An 18,910-nucleotide genomic window follows, 5' to 3' on the forward strand; every position below is an offset into this window, starting at 1 on the left:
GTAAAGAATTACATAAATTTTCATTTATGCTTAATTCTAATGGTTTTTATGTAATTTCTCTCTCTCACTCAAAGAATAGTCATTCTCATGACCTATTCTCAATCCAAGTGAAGCTTTTCATAAAGCTTTTCCCTAATTTAAGATTAATCTATGCTTGAGGCCAAATTAATGGCTTTTTTCTATGCTTTTAGTTTATGTATTTCTTGAATATTGATGATTCAATCCATTATGGGTTAATGATCCAATTAGGGATCATTCTAATCATTCTCTTAATGATAAGCTTTATCCTTCCAAATAATTTGAGATTTATCAGTCATAGCAGCGGAGCTATGGCAAAATTTTTATAAAAATTACACATAAAATAATTTCATTCAAAGCATGAAAAGAGGACTTCCTACCATATTCTAGGAATTATCATCCTAGATTAATTGAAAGATATTCATTGTAATCATAGAGAAATTGATTTTTATATTATGCATAATTGATTTTCATGCATAGAGGTATGCATAAAAGATTATTATTTTAACATAAAAGTGTTACTTTTATCATAATTGGATTTCATGCATAGAGGTATGCATAAAAGTTGATTATTTTATTATAAAAGTGTTACTTTTATCACAATTGAATTTCATGCATAGAGGTATGCATAAAAGTTGATTATTTTATTATAAAAGTGTTACTTATATCACAATTAAATTTCATGCATAGAGGTATGCATAAAAGTTGATTATTTTATTATAAAAGTGTTACTTATATCACAATTGAATTTCATGCATAGAAGTATACATAATAGTTGATTATTTTATTATAAAAGTGTTACTTTTATCATATTTGGATTTCATGCATAGAAGTATGCATAAAAGATATTCTTTTTATACTAAAAGTGTGATTTTCATCATAAAGAGATTTTATGCATAACTTAGATGCATAAGAGAAATTCTTTTATTCTAAAAGTGTAATTCCTACCAAATTGAATTTATGCATAGGAAGATGTATAAAAGATTGATTCAAAAGTGTCATTCTCATCTAAATTGAATTTATGCACAGGAAGATGCATAAAAGATTGAATTTTAATTCAAAAGTGTTATTTTCATTTAAAATAAATTTATGCATAGGAAGATGCATAAAAGATTGATTTTTACTTCGAAAGTATTAATCTCCTTAAATGGAATTTATGCATAAATAAATGTGTAAAGAAATCTTATATCAAATATAAGAATTCTCTTGTATTCTATAAATAGATATGAGATGTGATAGGATGTGATAAGAGGTGTATAAGATGTGATAAGAGGTGATAAGATGCTTATGAAATAAGTTAGCAAGTGATAAGATGAATTAAGATGTGTATGAGATAAGGCAAGAAGTGTATGTGATAGGATAAGATGTATATGGGTCGTGATAGGGCAAGAATGGATGTGATGTAAAAAATTAGATGTAAAGGCATATGGGGATATATGAATGGGAATGTGGAAATGGATGTATGTATGTGGATGTGTGAATGTGGAGATGGGAGTGTGGATGTATGAATGTGAAAATGGATGTATGCATGAAGATGTATATGCGTAGATGTGAATGTGGATGTAGATGTGGATGTATGTATGTGTGTGGATGTATAGATGTGAATGGGAATGCGGATATGGATGTATGTATGTATGTGGATGTAGATGTGAATGGGAATGTGGATGTGGATGTATGTATGTATGTGGATGTGGATATATGAATGAGGACGTGATAATGGATGTATGCATGTAGATGTGGATATATGGATGTGAATGTGAATGTGGATGTGGATGTGGATGTGGATGTATGGATGTAGATATGGATGTGGATGTATGTATGTATGTGGATGTAGATGTGGATGTATAGATGTGAATGGGAATGTGGATGTGGATGTATGAATGTGAATGTGGATGTGGATGTGGATGTATGGATGTGGATATGGATGTGTATGTATGAATGTGGATATGGGATGTGGATGTATAAATGAAGATGTGAAAATGGATGTATGCATGTAGATGTGGATGTATGGATGTGAATGTGAATGTGTATGTGAATTAATGTGTCGTTGATATGAGAAAATGGATGAGAATGAGTACACATTGAATGGAATGTGGAATAAGTAATGTGGACTAAGGAGGGATAATGTGGAAAGACGAGAGTTCGATTTAGAAACTGTATTTTGTGACTGTTTATAAATGACTGTTTTATGTCAAGAATGCTGGGGAAGCATTTTGACCGTCTTGTGGATTAAGGTCATGAAGACCTAACTGTTAAAGTTGCAACCTGACGGAGAGTCAATGGAGGACGTCTCGCGTAGCAAGGTCGGCCGAGGTCTTGACCAGCCTCGGTTCGATTAAAATGGTGAGCTTCTGGTACGGTGGATGAGGGACCAAGGAAGCGGCCTATGAGTGAAGCGCTAGGTCACCTACGAAGGATCCTAGAGGGTGCTGACCATACGGTGCTCGGGCTCTGGGTCGCCTAGGATACCCACACGTGCGTCGAGGAAGATATTGGAACAAGGAGTAAGAGTTGTTTTGTGAAACCGGGCATGGATCTGATTGATTGACCTTGCTGGTCTTCAATGGATGAGTCCATGGCTCTTTATATGGATCTGTTGGTTGATCTTGCTGATCTTCAACGAGAGTCCATCTTGATTTTTATAAGTGATTATATTGCTGAGTATTATGGGCTAGGAACTATTGAAAAGGCCCTTGAGTGGACAGGTGGTGAGCGTTCTAGTTGCCAATGATGCCATAGATACTCTGATGAAGGAATGATGGGAAATTAAGAATCAACCGGATAATTTGGAAGATTGTGATCAGTGGTACTATGGTTTCATTAAAGGATTGTTTTAAAGTTAGCTGATGCTAAGAAAAAGGCAATTTCATATTGGGTGTGTAAGTGGTGTGGCTAGTTTTATGTTTGCACGAACTTCCAGCTAGGGGGCCTTGGAAATCTTTTCCTTGGTACCCGGGACAAAACCTAACCAAATTCCTAATTGGATCCCATCACTACAATGGTTGGGCGGTTGGCTAACTCATGGGATCGGATGGGGTTAGGCTGGACTGATGGATCCGTAAATCGAGACTCAATTTCTATTATTACGATAGATGAAGTAAATCCCGGATAGTAATTGTTCTATGGAATAGGAATCAACGGCTGTGCCTCTTGATGGGGAAAAAAGCGTTGATCCCAATGATCCAAGTGCAAGTTCTTTCTTGATCTGATCGAGTACCTCTATAGGTGCAGTCGGATCAGTTTGATCAGTAATGGTCTTGACTACGTTAGAGTAAAGAGTTATCCTAGTGGAATCGCCCGTGCTTTTCGGTAAAGGGAGTTTTTCGGGTTCGGTTTTAGGAGAAACCGACGGATTAGTCTCTTGTCCGGATATCCGTGGGCGAGGCCGTGAGTGTGGGACCCTTCCCCGCGCAAGAAGTGCTACTTCCGCTGCTAGCACCCCGAATCCGTTGCTCGGTGGGGACAGGGATCTTACACACATAACATACTTCCCCTCTCTCAAAACATTGTACTCTTGTAATGAAAAGAAGGAAATTTGCGCTGAACATTCTCAACTGACTCCCAAGTCGAATCCTCTATTTCCCTATCTTTCCACTTAATTTTAACCTCAGGGATTAATCGACTATACAAAGTTTCCTTTCCCTGATTTCAAGTACCTTTTCAGGTTCGTGTGGAACATAGGATAAATCTTCGACTTCAGCGAGTTCTTGAGGAGTAATTATATTATCCTCACCTCCCAGTTTCTCTTTCAATCTACTGACATGAAATACTGGATGAACTCTAATATGTGGAGGCAGTTTTAGTTCATATACATTCATGCCAATCCAACATATAACTCGAAATGGACCACAATATCTAGGAGATAATTTCGAGCATTTTCCTATCGATAAAGTTTGAGAGTCTTTAGGAACTTTTAAATAAACTAATGCTCCTGGTTCAAAAGATCGAGGCGAGAATCCTCTATTAACATAAAACCATGCCCTATCTTGAGCACTCCTGATAGAATCCAGAGCTTTGGTCAGCATTTCCTGCATATTATGCAAGAAATCCCTTGATGCATCAAGCTCAATGTCCTTAAGATCGACATCAATAGGTGCCCTGGGTTGATACCCATACATAAGCATGAATGGACTAAAACCAGTAGCCGTATGTTTAGAACTGTTATAGGAAAATTCCATCATTGGAAGATACTTTTCCCAATTTGATGGTTTTCCAGAGACATATTCACAAAGCATATCCTCTACAATCTGATTCACATGCTCTATTTGCCCATTAGACTGCGGATGATCAGAGGGACTCATACTTAAAGTTGTTTCCAATTTCTTGAAAACTTCCTGCCAAAAATTAGCCGTGAACTTAAGAGTCTCAATCGCTCACAATATCAGAAGGTAGACCATATAGTCTAAACAGTTGCTCGACAAATTGGTAAGCCAATTCTGAAGTTTTAACTATTGTCTTTATGGTAAAAACCTAGCCATCTTTGTCAATCTATCCATGACTACCCAAATGGCATTGTGACCCTTGCTAGTACGTAGAAGTCCCGTAATGAAATCCATGGAAATACTTTCCCACTTTCTAGACAAAATATCCAAAGGATGTAATAACCCAGCAGATTTAAGGCGTTCAACCTTTTTTATCTGACATTGATGACATCGGACCAATATCTTTGAATAAAATCTTTCATTTTTGGTCAATAAAATGTCCTTCTAACTAAAGCCAAGGTACGTTGTATGCCAGGATGTCCTTTCGATGGTGCATCATGGCACTCAAATAGGATCCTTAACTTAATTTACGGCACATCCGACACGCAAACCTTATCATTTCGGAATAAAAGACCATTCCGAATTAAAAAATGGTTGGCTTTTCCTTTCACCAGGTTTTGATCTACTTGAAATACATGGTCATAGAAACAATCAATGCTTAAAAGTAACAGATGCCACCCTAACAGAATTTGCTATAAACACAAACAAAATTTGTGTTTTGATTTCACCTAAATGTAACATCTGGTATTGTTACTTTACATTCAATGGCATCTTCTACAGAGGTCCTCTTTACATCCCATCCCTCTCCCAAAAATTGGTTCATCCAATCATTATCAAGGAACCTCACTTGATATGTTAACTTTGTTTTCTTGACACCCTTACATGATGCAAACATTTGTGCAAAGGCACTAAATGGTATAAACCAACTCAAATGGACATCATTAGAACCTGTTGATGGTTTCATTGCATGCATATCTGTTCTTATCTTATTCTTGTATGCAATGATGTCTGTGCTGCAGGAACAACCTCATTCTTGGCTAGACAATGATGATAGTGAGATAGACTCCAGTCTACTAACATTATCGTTTGCATTAGCCAAAACATACATGAAATTATAAAAGAAGATTCCCTATGCTGCTAAATTGTTGGATGGGTTATCATATAGCAATGTGCCTATCTCTATATGGAAGACATAAATTCTTCCACTGATGCACTCTACATTTTGCCACTCCTCCACATTCGATGGATATAAAGCTGTAATAAAATTTTAATGCTTAGCTATAGGGCACAAAACAACTAGGCATTGAACACAGAAAACAAACACTACTTATTGAATCTTACTATTTGTCTTAGATCTTGTACTTTCATTGTGGTGATGTAGCATTATGTTCGTGTGCATATAAACATGCTGCACAAGGACCTTGATTGCACCATTTGATCGCCTGTAGAACTCCACGATCCTACCTTTCCAATGCTTGTTAGGATCAATAATGTCTTTTTGTTTTACCTTAAATGCTCCTTGAGTGCTGGGTCTCATCATGATTTAGTCTGACTTCCTAAACCGTTGAGGGATCCAGCTGATCAGCATCCTTCTTGTTGAAAATCTCCACACTTTCAATGACGCAGATGTGTTTTCTCCTAGAGCTCATCTACAAAGGGAAAAGAGAAATTATTACCATTTTGTTGAGCTTAACAGTCTAAATAACGAAAAATAAAACTTTAAAGAAATGTTGTGAACCTTGCACTCCGTTTTCCTTATAGAGTCGAGTTGACAAAAAACCCTGTAAGTTTTCACAAATGACATACATCATGGTTAGGAATATTAACGAACATAACAAACAAAATAGAAATCACCGATTAAAAAAGATAGCTTAATGAAGTTTACCAGACTATTAAGATGGAATAAAAAAAGAGGATGAGAAAAGAGAAAAAAAGATGAAGCAGAAATGGCGGAAATAAGTGACGCTATAAGAGAGGCGGGAAACGAAGAGAAGTAAGTTCAAATTGTGGAGAAAGACTTCAGTCAGACTGGATTTCAATCAGTTTGGCCTCTTTCCCTGATATTCCTTCTGACATATGTTTTGGTAGATGGTATTCAGCCCTAACATTCTTCTATTTTTGAGTTTTATGCCAATATATTTTATTCCTCTCTCTTCAATCATCAAATATTTGCTCAAAGCTCCTAGAGTCACCATCCACATAAGAGTGGCTACTCACAGATTATGCACAAAAGCTTGATCTAGCTTTTCCTTCCCTTTACGTGATACATGTGTACCAACACCTATAGTATCACAACATGATGCATCCACATTCCTTGCATCTGTTCTCAACCTACTTGAGCATGGACTAACAGTGGATCCACTCCTAAAAGACTCTCCAAGTCCACTAAGCACTTATGATTATTACTCTATATGTGGGGACAACATCATTACTTTTAACGTCTGCATCTTCATGGTGCATATACCAAAACTCATCTCATCAAAGACGACATCTCTTCTGACTCACATCTCAAGAGTGGTAAAGTTATAACATCTATAACCTTGCTACTCCAAAGAATAACCAATGAAGATGCATTTCTCTGCCTTTGGATCCAACTTGGTTCTTAGTTTATCACAAACATGTACATATAAAACACTTTCACGAGAGACATATCTGGTTTTATACGTGTAAACTTCTATTTAGGTGTCATGCCATGAACAACTATAGTGCCATAGGGGTCTTGTTCAAAATGTAAACAGCAATTTGCTACTGCTTCTTCCGACCAAAAACAATCCGGCATATTCTTTTCATACATAAAGCTACGAGCAACTTTTGAAATGTGCTTATTTTTCCTTTCTATTGGACCATTCTATTACAGAGTATACCTGTATGTGAACTACCTCATATTCCCTATGTTCTCAAGAAATCATTCAACTCATTCTCCCCCACCACCATCGAATCTTCGTCATTTGATCTGCATACCTTTTTCCTTCTTAACAAAAAGGTTTTAAATCTCTAAAAGTAAAAAAACACCTCACATTTCTCCTTCATGAAGTAAACCCACACTTTTCTAGTCTGATCATCAATGAATGTAACTTAGCACCTACAACCAGTCATTCTTGTAGTCTTGGTCGGTTCTTCCCATACATCAAAATGTATAAAATACATTCTGATGTATGGCCTTACACTGATGTGCTTTTCATGCACGAAAGCATGTTTAGCATGCTTTTACCAAGCTGGCATATTTCACATACTTTGTGCATATCATCAACTTCTTTAAACTTCAACAAACTTGCAAAACAATATTTTGAACCTACATAGACTTCAGCCAATGTATATTCATATGACTAATGTGCTTGTGCCATATGTCAATATTTGCAAAATGACACTTGTCCCATACGCAAACATGGTTGCCTTCACCTTATGTATGTTAATATCCAAATAAACATCTTGCTGTTTCTATTACCCTTTAAAACCAAGTGGCACTAATTTTTGAAGTCTTCCATAAAGCACTCTTGAGGATTGGACCTCACAAGTAGACCCTCCTCAACCATCTATCCAATAAAAACCAGGTTTTTTGTAATATTAGTAACATGTACATATGCCATTTACTTCATTTTTCCATCCTACATAGACAATGGCACTTTACCCCCAACATATGCAATGGGGTACGTAGTATCATCACATGTTTTCACATACCTTAGTTTTTCTAGTTTGTACATATCTATAAATCACTCACCATGATTAGTCGTGATTAAAGGTGCCAGAATCCAAATACTAAATATCTCTTGATCTTGACACATCTCTTATCACATGGAATTAAGCATCCCTTGTTGTTTATCACAAATAGCTGCTAACTTATGTCACATCCCCATGTTTACTCTCGAGGGGTAACAAGAGGGTTCAACTTTAGAAAAAAATCATTTAGTTCATAAGTAAAGAGGGATTGTTTTATTGGGGAAAATTTTTTAGTTAAGGGGTTTTTTTAATACCTCTTGAACACACGTGATACCTAGGGTTTTCTAGTAGTGTACCCTTCGAGTGTTTACTTGATGATGCATAGTTGCCTTGTTTGTAACTTTTTACTTTTGATATCATTCTGATTTTTATAGAAGTTTGCAATGTGCTTTAGTTTTCCATTTTGGTTTCTTTTTCAACTACCTTGCCCTCTCTAGCTTCCTCTACCTCTAGAGTGGCCTCTTTCACATCTAAGAGACTGATTTTTTATTGTTGTTGTTGTTGTTGTTTCTAGTTTTGATTTCCAAAAAGCAACCACCATTACGTCCTCTAAATGATGATCTACCTCTACCTCTACCTATATATGAGTAGAAGGCCTACTTATATGAAATTTCAAAGGATGAACCTCCCTCAATATTCATTTCTAAATAAGGAGAGCAATCAATTCCTAAAAGTTTGGAAAGTCCTCTCGAACTCCAATGAAAATTTGAAACTAACTATATTCCTTGGCCAAGATCATTCAAGGTCACCGATACCATATCATCGTCATCCTACTGGTAATCCAATAGAAGAAAGGGAATCTGCAAGCCTTTTAATCTTCACCGAGTAATCATTTATACTCAGCTTTCCTCTGGTCACATTATGTAGTTCTTGCTTTAGCTTCATCTTCCAAGCTTAAGTGTTTGTATCGCACATCTTCACCAAGGTGTCTCAATCCTCCTTAGGTGTTTATGCATCATGTATATGCACAATCGTAGAGTATGTCACACTAACAGAAAACTAGTACATCACCTTTCTCTATCTTCCATGCCATGCTTTATATGTATGTACCTATGGAGTGGGATTTTCTTGAGCAGTCTATGGCTCCTTTTCATCACCTATGATGAACTACCAATATTCTTTTCCCATATGAATATGATGAACTACCAATATTCTTGGTAGTTCATCACCTATGATGAACTACCTATATTCTTTTCCCATATGAATATTAGTCATCTTGAATTTCCAAGCCTAGAAACTATCCTCGCTCATAATTTATGATAATATATTATACATTTTTACCTATAGCAACTTGTTGGAGTGGAGATCAATGTAGCAACACAGACATAGATGCTGCAAGCAAGGAGAGAGAGATGGAAGCACAACACTCAAAGTAGATTGATGAGAATGAGTGAAGTATAAGAAGTGATATGATAAGTTGACTTATAAACTCATAAGAGTGCATACATACGCACTAGGGAAAAAAACCTCCTAAAGAGGGAATAAGTGCGACGGCCCATTATTAGCCTACGTCCACACATCGCTACCATATAAATGCTATAAATCTCCCCTTAGTGATGATGTGAACATGTAAGGGGTTCATGTGGTTAATCAATCTGCAAATGGAAATAAACAAGAGCTTCGAACTTCTCTCGTGAGAGAGATTTGGTGGGACATATCTGCCACATTGTTATGTGTAGAGACATAAGTAAGACTAATCTCTCCTATAAGGAACCTCTCCCTGACATAATGATAATGCACCTTAGTGTGCTTTGTGTTGCGAGCATGGAACACTGGGTTCCTCACATGACTAATTCACTCTAGCTGTTAGTGAAGATGGAGGTGAGAGATTGCTATCCAAAACCAAGATCTACCAAAAGGCATTGTTATTGTAAAAGCTACCATCATTGTACTCAGCATCACAACTCAAAGTGGCCATTGTTGGCTACTTCTTGTTGAGCCATGATATACATAAATCACCAAGATGAAAGAAAAAGCTACTAGTGGACACTCGTGTGTGTTGTAACATCCAGCCCAATCAAAATCACTAAAAGAATATAGCTAAACATCACCCCTCTTAGCATAGAATAAGCCAAGGCACTATAAATATCTGAATGCTTGCTTGGTAGCCTAACAATGCTTACTTCCCAAACTGTGCATAAACTTGCTCAACTGGGGGACCCCAAATTGAATGTCTCGCCTTATATTACATAGATAGATTAGGCACCCAATAGCCTATATTGATAAAGTGACATCAAATGGTTCACCTACATCCTGGAGAGACTAAGCCTAGCACCTATCTCTACTAGTGTTAGCAATAGGCTTATAATCTTCAAGACCAAACTCTGTAAGTAACCTCTATATGTACTCTGACTGCAACATCATAATATCATCATCACATTACATAAACTATATGGCCAAATAATAATGCAATGAGCCCAAATCTATCATCTCAAATGAGATGTAATTTAGCCTTGAAGGTTGAAATCTTGTCCTCATTAGTAGGGATGTGAGCAGTATGTCATCAACGTATAAAACGATGCCCAAAAACAATATTTACTCCTCTTTACATAGAGGGTACTCTTAGTTGTAGACTATTGTTTAAAAAATTTACAACCAAGTATGTGTTTATCTTTTTATACCATGCTCTGGGAGCCTGATTAAGGCCATATAAAGCTTTTCCTTACCTGCATACTTAGATTCTTGTCTCTTCTTATTAAAACCATGAGGTTGAGATACATAAACCTCCTCCTGCAAAACAAGTCACCATTTAAGAAGGTAGTCGTGCTATCCAACTAATGCACATTCCAACCATGATGTGTTGCCAATGTAATAATACATGTGATCATAGTTATATAAGACGTGGGTACAAAGGTCTCATAATTATTCTATGCCCTTCTCTTCAGCATAACCCTTTGTAATCACAAGCCTTACGGTATAGTGATCTCAATGCTACCATCAGCTTTACTCTTTAGCTTATAAACCCACTTCGTCCCAATGGTGGCCTTATTACCACAAGGTAAATTTGCTAATACCAAGTGTAATTTTTGAGGATTGAATCATACTCATCTTGCATGGCCTACATCCATTGGTCATTTTCATGAGCTTCCTCAAAGGAAACAAGTTCCTCTTCATTTCCTTTATTGGAAAATAAGAGCATGATCCATAAAAGAATAAGATGCATGATGAGAACTTGCACGTATCTTGCCAGGTAAAGGAGTAGCTAATTTATTGTCCCGCGATGTCTGCACAACCAGCCATTTTGGCACTCTTGGATGCCTGTATGGCTTCCCTTTCATCATCTAGTGCATCATCCATGATTGTCTCATCAATAGGTTGATCTGTGGATTGAAATTTAAGCTAACTTTTAGCTAGTATGGGCTGATTTCCATATACAATAAAAATTGATACTTTCATAGTGGCTGCGAAAAACTTACATAGTAAAAAATAGGGCTCGGCATGGCCTTGAATAAAATTTTTGAAATTAGTGAGGTCCTATGGATTTCACTCCACAAAATATAATGTTCCTTTGCTTCACCACAAAGGGCACCCCAAGATGTGACCCTACTTCTCTTGCGCCTAGCAACTATACATGTAGAGATTTGATTCCAAACCACAAAGGGAAAGAGATGAAGTTACCATTACCCATGTATTACTTCCTTTTCTTTCCTCTTGAGATCTTCACACAAATCAAAGCTCTCATACCATGAGAAGAATGTTGGTCCATAGTGTGAACCCGCCTACATGAGCTGGCACTATAACTATGCCATAATTCTAGTACACCAAACTAGCTATCACGCAGCTTGTAAACCACTACCAGCATATTGCTCATAATCTCACCAACCCAACTAGTGGCATAAAGGCAGATGTTATCAACAAGGCTAGTTATCTATATTCACAATACTAGTGGAGCTCGATATCTCAATAGTGTGCATGTCAGACTACGTTGTCTGACTAGTAATATTGTATTTTGGGCATTTAAACATTGTTGAATTTGTCCTAATCAGCAGGATGTATATCTTGTTGTGCTCCTTGACACTTTTGGCAATCCTACAAGAGAAAAGACTAATCATTAGAGAAGCTTGAGGATATGTTCACTAATAGTCGAGAGAAAGAATCTTGAAAGCAAACACTAATGAGCAGAGGTAGATCAGCACTGCACTAAACAACCTAGCACACATGGAGGATGAGTGGGTGTAATAGTTGCAGAGGGATGAGTAGCTGCATGAAGAAGAGGTACCAGGAGGATAAGGAGGGTAGGCCGATTGCCAACAATCTGAACAAGAAGTGCTTCCCAACATTTAAAGGTAAGAAATCGGATGACCTAGACATACATGTCAAGAAACTTGAACAAGCATGGAAAGTCAAGATGACATCTGGAAGAGCCAAAAAGAGACCAATTTGCTACCACATTTGGAAATGTACCAATGGAATGGTTCACACAATTTTACAATGATAATTTTAACACAAATGAGGAGCTCAAAGATGCATTCTTGAAGAGGTTCAAGAAAGTTAAGACGATGGGTTGGCTCTAACAAACATCATAAGAGAGGTGAAACATGGAGATTTGGATGTGCATCAAAGTTGTAGTCACCCAAAAACAAATTAGATGAAGATAACAGACCGTCAAAAGAAGTATCGGAAGACTAGTTCATCAAGGGTTTGAGCACCAAGCTCAAGTCAACAATGGGCCACAGTTACTGCGACTAAACAAGGTTTTGAGGAGCTAGATGTGGTGAGATATGCAACAAATCTGAAATCACTCAAAAAAAGATTAGACGAAGACAAGAGACTATTAGAGGAACTATTGGGAGACTGGTCATCAAGGGTTTAAGCAACAAGCTTAGGTTAGCACGAGGCCACAGTTATGTGAATAAACAAGGCTTTGAGGAGCTGGTTTAAGAAGGCTAAAAGAGAAAAAAAAGAACATGTTCACAAGTCCAAAGACAAAAAGAAGAAAAAAAGAGGTGGTAGAAGATGATTCTTCAAAGAGAGAGGCAAAGGACATAGATGCAAGCGATTATGATTCTTCAAAGAGTGAGTCAAAGGACATAGATGCAAGCAATTATGATGATGATTTCAATTATGACAGTAAAGCAAGGAAGGGCAAGAAAAAGGGGGCATGTTATGAACACAAAGAACAAGGCTTTGTTCAAGGAAGTGAAGGACCTTGCATCTACAATGTCCAATCTTGTTGAGAAGAATCCCAATAGGACAAACGAAATGTATTCTAGGAAAGGTGCATATAAGATGGCCACCTCAAGGAGGACTCTAAAATGCCACCCACTTGTATAGCAGCCTAGAGTTACACCACCTGGTAGTAAGAAAAATTATGACAATCAGCCAAGGAGGCCATGCTACTAAAGTAAATACTACAATGAAAATAGAAGAGGGAGAGGACACAACATAACAGTCTGACAAACAAAGATGTGTGTTGGTATTATAGAGCCTCTAGTCATTTAAAGACCGCTTGCCCAAGAGGGAGCAGATGGGTATCATTAGAGACTACAACAAACATGGTAACACTCGTATCTATGGGGAAAGATAAGCCATCGGTGTGTGTAGAAACAAGATCAAATAAAAAGGAACTAGTATGCCTAGAGAGACCATTGACAAAAATAAGTCGTGTCGTGAGAGGAAAAAGTAAAAGTTCAGGTAAATACAATCAGTGCAGGAGTGTAGGGAACAATCTTGAGAGAAAACATGAATTTGTCCTAGAGGTCTGAAGTTCAGGTAAAATCCACCAAAATGATGGTACAATCAGTGCAGGAATGTAGGGAGCAATCTTGAGAGAAAACATGAATCTGCCTTAGAGGTCTAAAGGATAGGGAGATGCAAGAACTTATGAGAACCAGGATAGATGCAGTAGCCTAGAAAAAGGAAACCCTAAGGAGTGTGAATCGGTTCTACATAGCAGTAAAAGCAGACAACCACCACCAGGAGGATGGGGTAGAGATACAAGAAACCTTAAGAGCATATAAGGGAAAAGAATCAACATGCAAAAGGTAGCACAAGATAGCAATGCCATGAAGAAGACTAGTAAGTCAGACACAACACAATCATAGACACAGAAATAAGGGAAGGAAGAGCATGATATATGGGATGATTTGAAGAACATGGAACTTAATATCATATGGAATCAGCTATTGACCTTGGTACCAAATAATAATAAGAAGCTAGCAGCTAAGCTATTAGGATATTCAAAAAAGAAAAAACTTTGAGGCTGTAACAAAAGAGCTAGGTAGTGGATTTGCCAGAATACCAGAGTAGAAAGGATATATCGGCAATGCATTTCCACAATTAATAGTAAACATTCGAGGAGACAATATACCGGAAGTACTCTTGGATGGAAGTTCTTGAGTAGCATAATAATATTATCTAAAACGGTTGGAAATACATGTATGGATGCCATCATCATTTAATATACACATGGTGGACCAAAGAACAATCAAGCCATCATGCATAGTGACAAATGAACAAGTGGTGATTGCTAGATGGAATTTCCCTATGACATTCCTCGCGATGTGGATGAAATCCATACATAGAGCATATCTAATCCTACTCTCAAAAGGCCACAATTGTGACAGTTGTGACATGGCAAGACCAAGAAGACAATTTGGAGAAAGACATGATAACTATTGGAAGAGACAAGAAGAAGCTGAAATTGATCTATGGAGCTTCTCAGCTCCCAAGGCCTTCATGAAGATGTTAGCGACCTGATCCTGTGTGCTGACGTAGGCCAAGTCAATGTCGCCTGCTGCCAAGACTCTCTCCCTAATGAAGTGGTAATGTACCTCAATGTGTTCATCCGTGCATGGAAAACTGGGTTCCTAGCCAACTGTATACTGCTAAGATTATCACAATATATGACAATCTTTCTCTCCACATGCAACCCCAAATCAGCAGTAGCTTGTGTACCTTACACGCTGCCACCGCAGCTCCTCTGTACTCTGCCTCTACACTACTCGACAAGAGGTAACTGTGGGCTGCTTCTTGCTGCTCCATGTCACAGCAGCACTCCCCAATGAAAACATAAATCCACTTGTAGATCTCCTATCCGAGATGCTACCCGCCCAATCTTCATCTGTGTACCCATATAGCTCCAATGGTACACCTGCTGCATAAAACAATGTATAATCAACAGTGGCCCTCAAATGCCAAAGTGTGTCTCGCATACTGTCAAGATGTGGTTTGCACAGAACCTACATAAACTAGCTCTCTAAGCCAACAGTGTAACTCAAATCTAGCCTGCTGATCATGACATAGATCAAACTCCCCATAATCTTCATGTACATAATGGAATCCTCCAACACATAACCTGCATCCGCACTAAGCTTGCCATTTTGATCTAATGGAATCGAGATTGACTTACAATCAACCATCCCATACTTGGACAACATGTCCAATATATACTGTCTCTGTGAAGCCAAACACCGTCAGGTGTATGAATGACCTCAATTCCTAGAAAGTAGTGCAGATCTCCCAAATCCTTCATCTCAAACTTCCTTTTTTGAGAAGACTTTTCACATGCTCAATCTCATCCAAGTTGTCACCCCGAACAATAAGATCATCGACATAGATTGTGATGATCACAATACTCTTATCACTCTTGCGCACATACAAAGAGTGATCTGCATTTGCCATATGAAAACCAATAATGGTAAGATACTCAGCAATCTTGTCGTGCCATGCTTGTGGAGCTTGCTTCAGACCATACAAAGCCTTACAAAGCTTACATACATACTCCGGGGTGATCTGTATCCTCAAAACCAGGTGGTTAATCCATATACAATTCTTCTTGCCAAGTCACCATGCAAGAATTCATTTTTCACATCCATCTGATGTAAAAACTAACCTTTAGCTGCAGCCACCGTAATCACAACTCTCACAATTTCCATCTTTGCAATTGAGGCAAATGTCTCTTCATAATCAATCCCACGTGTGCGCATATCCTTTGGCTACCAATCTAGCCCTGTATCTACTTATGCTACCATCACTGCTATGTTTCACCTTATACACCCACTTACAACCAATAGCTTTCTTGCCTTCAAGCAATGGCACCAAATTCCAAGTCTCATTTATGTTTTAAGTGCAAAACACATAGTTGCAATCATCACTATATCCAAGGTTTCTCCTAGGCAAAAAAAAAAGTGGACAACAAAGTTGCTTTTCTTATCAAAACACGATAATGAATATTGAGAATATACATCCCTACATGTATCTTTGGCGAACAAATCCATTCACATCTCAAGAGCCTAATGTTGGAAATAAGGTTGCATAAATGCATACACACACACACAGTGAAGAAGCTCAAGAGAGTACACAATGAGATGATAGATAGATAATAAATGTGTGATATACAAAGATGATAAGTATACCCTAAGATGGGTATATACTAGCACGAGGGAAAAACCTCCTAAAGAGGAAAAAAGTGTCTCAACTGGTCCTAGTGTCTTCACACACATCACTACCAAATATGGCTACAAATCCCCTCTAGAAGTGATAATGTGAACAAGGGGTGAGCTGGCACTAAGAGTACAAAGATGTGTAATCCCATACTAATCCCCAAAGAGAATTAGGTTCAAAGCTTTATGAAAAGCTTCAAACTTCTCTCGTGAGAGAGCCTTCGTAAATAAATCTGCCATGTTATCCTACATTGGCACATAAGCCAAGCTCATTTCCCCCTACGGAGCATCTCTCCCTAACATAATGATAATGCATCTCAATGTGCTTTGTGCGAGCATGAAAAACTAGATTTCTCACAACTATCATAGTACTCTATGTATCAATAAATATGATAATAGCTAAGGACCAATATCCAAATCAGCAATAAGGTGTCTGAGCCAAACACATTGCCTTGTACTTAGCGTCACTAAAGGTAGCCACAGTGAGTTGCTTCTTGCTGAGCCATGATATACATGAATCACCAAGTTGAAAGCAAAAACCACTCGACACGATGTCCAATTGACGTACATTCTAATCTTTCTGTGCTACTAATGCAATAATACTTTGTATGATAGTCATACGGCATATGAAAGCAAAGGTCTCACGATAGTCAATGCCTTTTTCCTCTGCATAACCAATTTTATGACAATGGCCTTCTTTCCATGAGAAAAATCAAACAACTACCACGTATCAATGGCTTCTTGCCATGAGAAAAATCAAACAACTCCCACATATCATTTTTTAGTAAAGCATCATATTCAGATTACATAACACTCATCCATTGATTTGATTCCTTTGCTTCATCAAAGGAGACATGTTTCCCTTTATTACATAAACTAGAAATAAGAGCATGACCTGTGTCAACATAAGATACGTGATGAGAACATGCACGTGTTCTGCTGGAGTGGCCAATTTGTTGTCACATGATATTTGCACCAGCTAATTTAACATAATTTTTAACTCCTCAATTCCCTTTTCTTTCCTCTCATCAATTGCATCATCCACATTTGCCTCATCAATATGCTGATCTGTGGACTAAAAAACATACTGATTTTTAACCTGTGTTGTGTGTAGTGATTTTTAGCATTTCTTTGAGTATCCAAATGCTCTACATTAATGTATCCTACATTAAACAATGGAAGGAGAGTGTCGAATATGTCTTGTAATAAACATACATCTTGTAAACATACATTTTGCTATTTTCTACACAAAAGCAAGGGCTAAATTACATCTTCCACAAATACATCATCTCTACTCACAAGTAGCAGGATGATAAAGATAGTAACCTTTACTTTCTGAGCTATACCCCACAAAAATACATTTAATGTCCTTATCATCAAGCTTGTTGGCAAATTTGCTCAAGCATAAGTACATAAGCAAGACAACAAAAAATATGTAAGTAAGTCACGAAGGGATTTCTACCATTCCAACTTTAAAAGGCGTAAGTGTATGCAAAGCCTTTGTTCAAAGCATATGTATTGCTTCTAGTAGACAGAAACCATGAGGTAACTCTTGACTTTTAACCATACAACATGCTATCTCCATGAGAGAACTATTTTTGTGTTCAGCTACACTATCTTGCTGAGAAGTATAGGGCACAATGCATTGGTGTTTTATCCCATGATCAGCCATATATGCATGAAACTCTTTAGACATATACTCCTCCCTCCCCCCGGCCCCCTGATCAGTAGTGCAAGGTACCAATCTTACATGTGGAAATATTTTCAAACATAGCAACAAAGTGCTTAAAGCACATAAAAACCTCTGATTTTTGTCTCATACCCAGGTATTCTTGAATAATCATCAAAGAATTTGGCAAAATAGTGGTAGCCCCCCCCAATAGATGGTATTCTCACAGGACCACATACATCACTGTGTATATAAGCTGCAATTTTTAGATAGCTCTAGTTGAACAATCTTTGGGAAATGATGCCCACTTCATTTTTTCTAAGAATACAACCCTCAAAAACATGTTTGATAGGGGCTTCAAGATGTGGCAGCTCAGACAACATGTTATGCTCATGCAAACTCAACAAACTGCCAAAGTTCAAGTGACCAGACCATGCATACCACAACTTAGCATCACCCATTGCCTTTGTGGCAGAAACTATACATACATCATGCTTTTATCTTTCATATGCATCTAGCCTGTAAAGGCCATAAAATAAAGTACCAGAAGCAAAAATTGTATTACCAAACTGAACCACTAAGCCAACCTTAGCAATGGTGGTAGAGACAGATCATGAGTTCTTCTAGATCCCTGGTACATATGATACATCTGAGAGCATGATTGTTCCACCATTTGTAGCAGCAGTGAGACCAATCTTGCCAACTCCTTTTACATGATATGAGGAGTTTGCACATGTAACAGTGTTTCCCTATGAAGCAGATTCAAGTGATGAGAATAAATTGTGATAAGAAGTAATGTGCTTACTAGTACCATTGTCAAAGTACCATTCATGTATATCTATAACAGCCATGCATACATC

Source organism: Cibotium barometz, chromosome 3 (assembly GCF_041138505.1).
Source record: "Cibotium barometz isolate CiBa-2024 chromosome 3, ASM4113850v1, whole genome shotgun sequence".
Classification (NCBI taxonomy): Eukaryota; Viridiplantae; Streptophyta; class Polypodiopsida; order Cyatheales; family Cibotiaceae; genus Cibotium; species Cibotium barometz.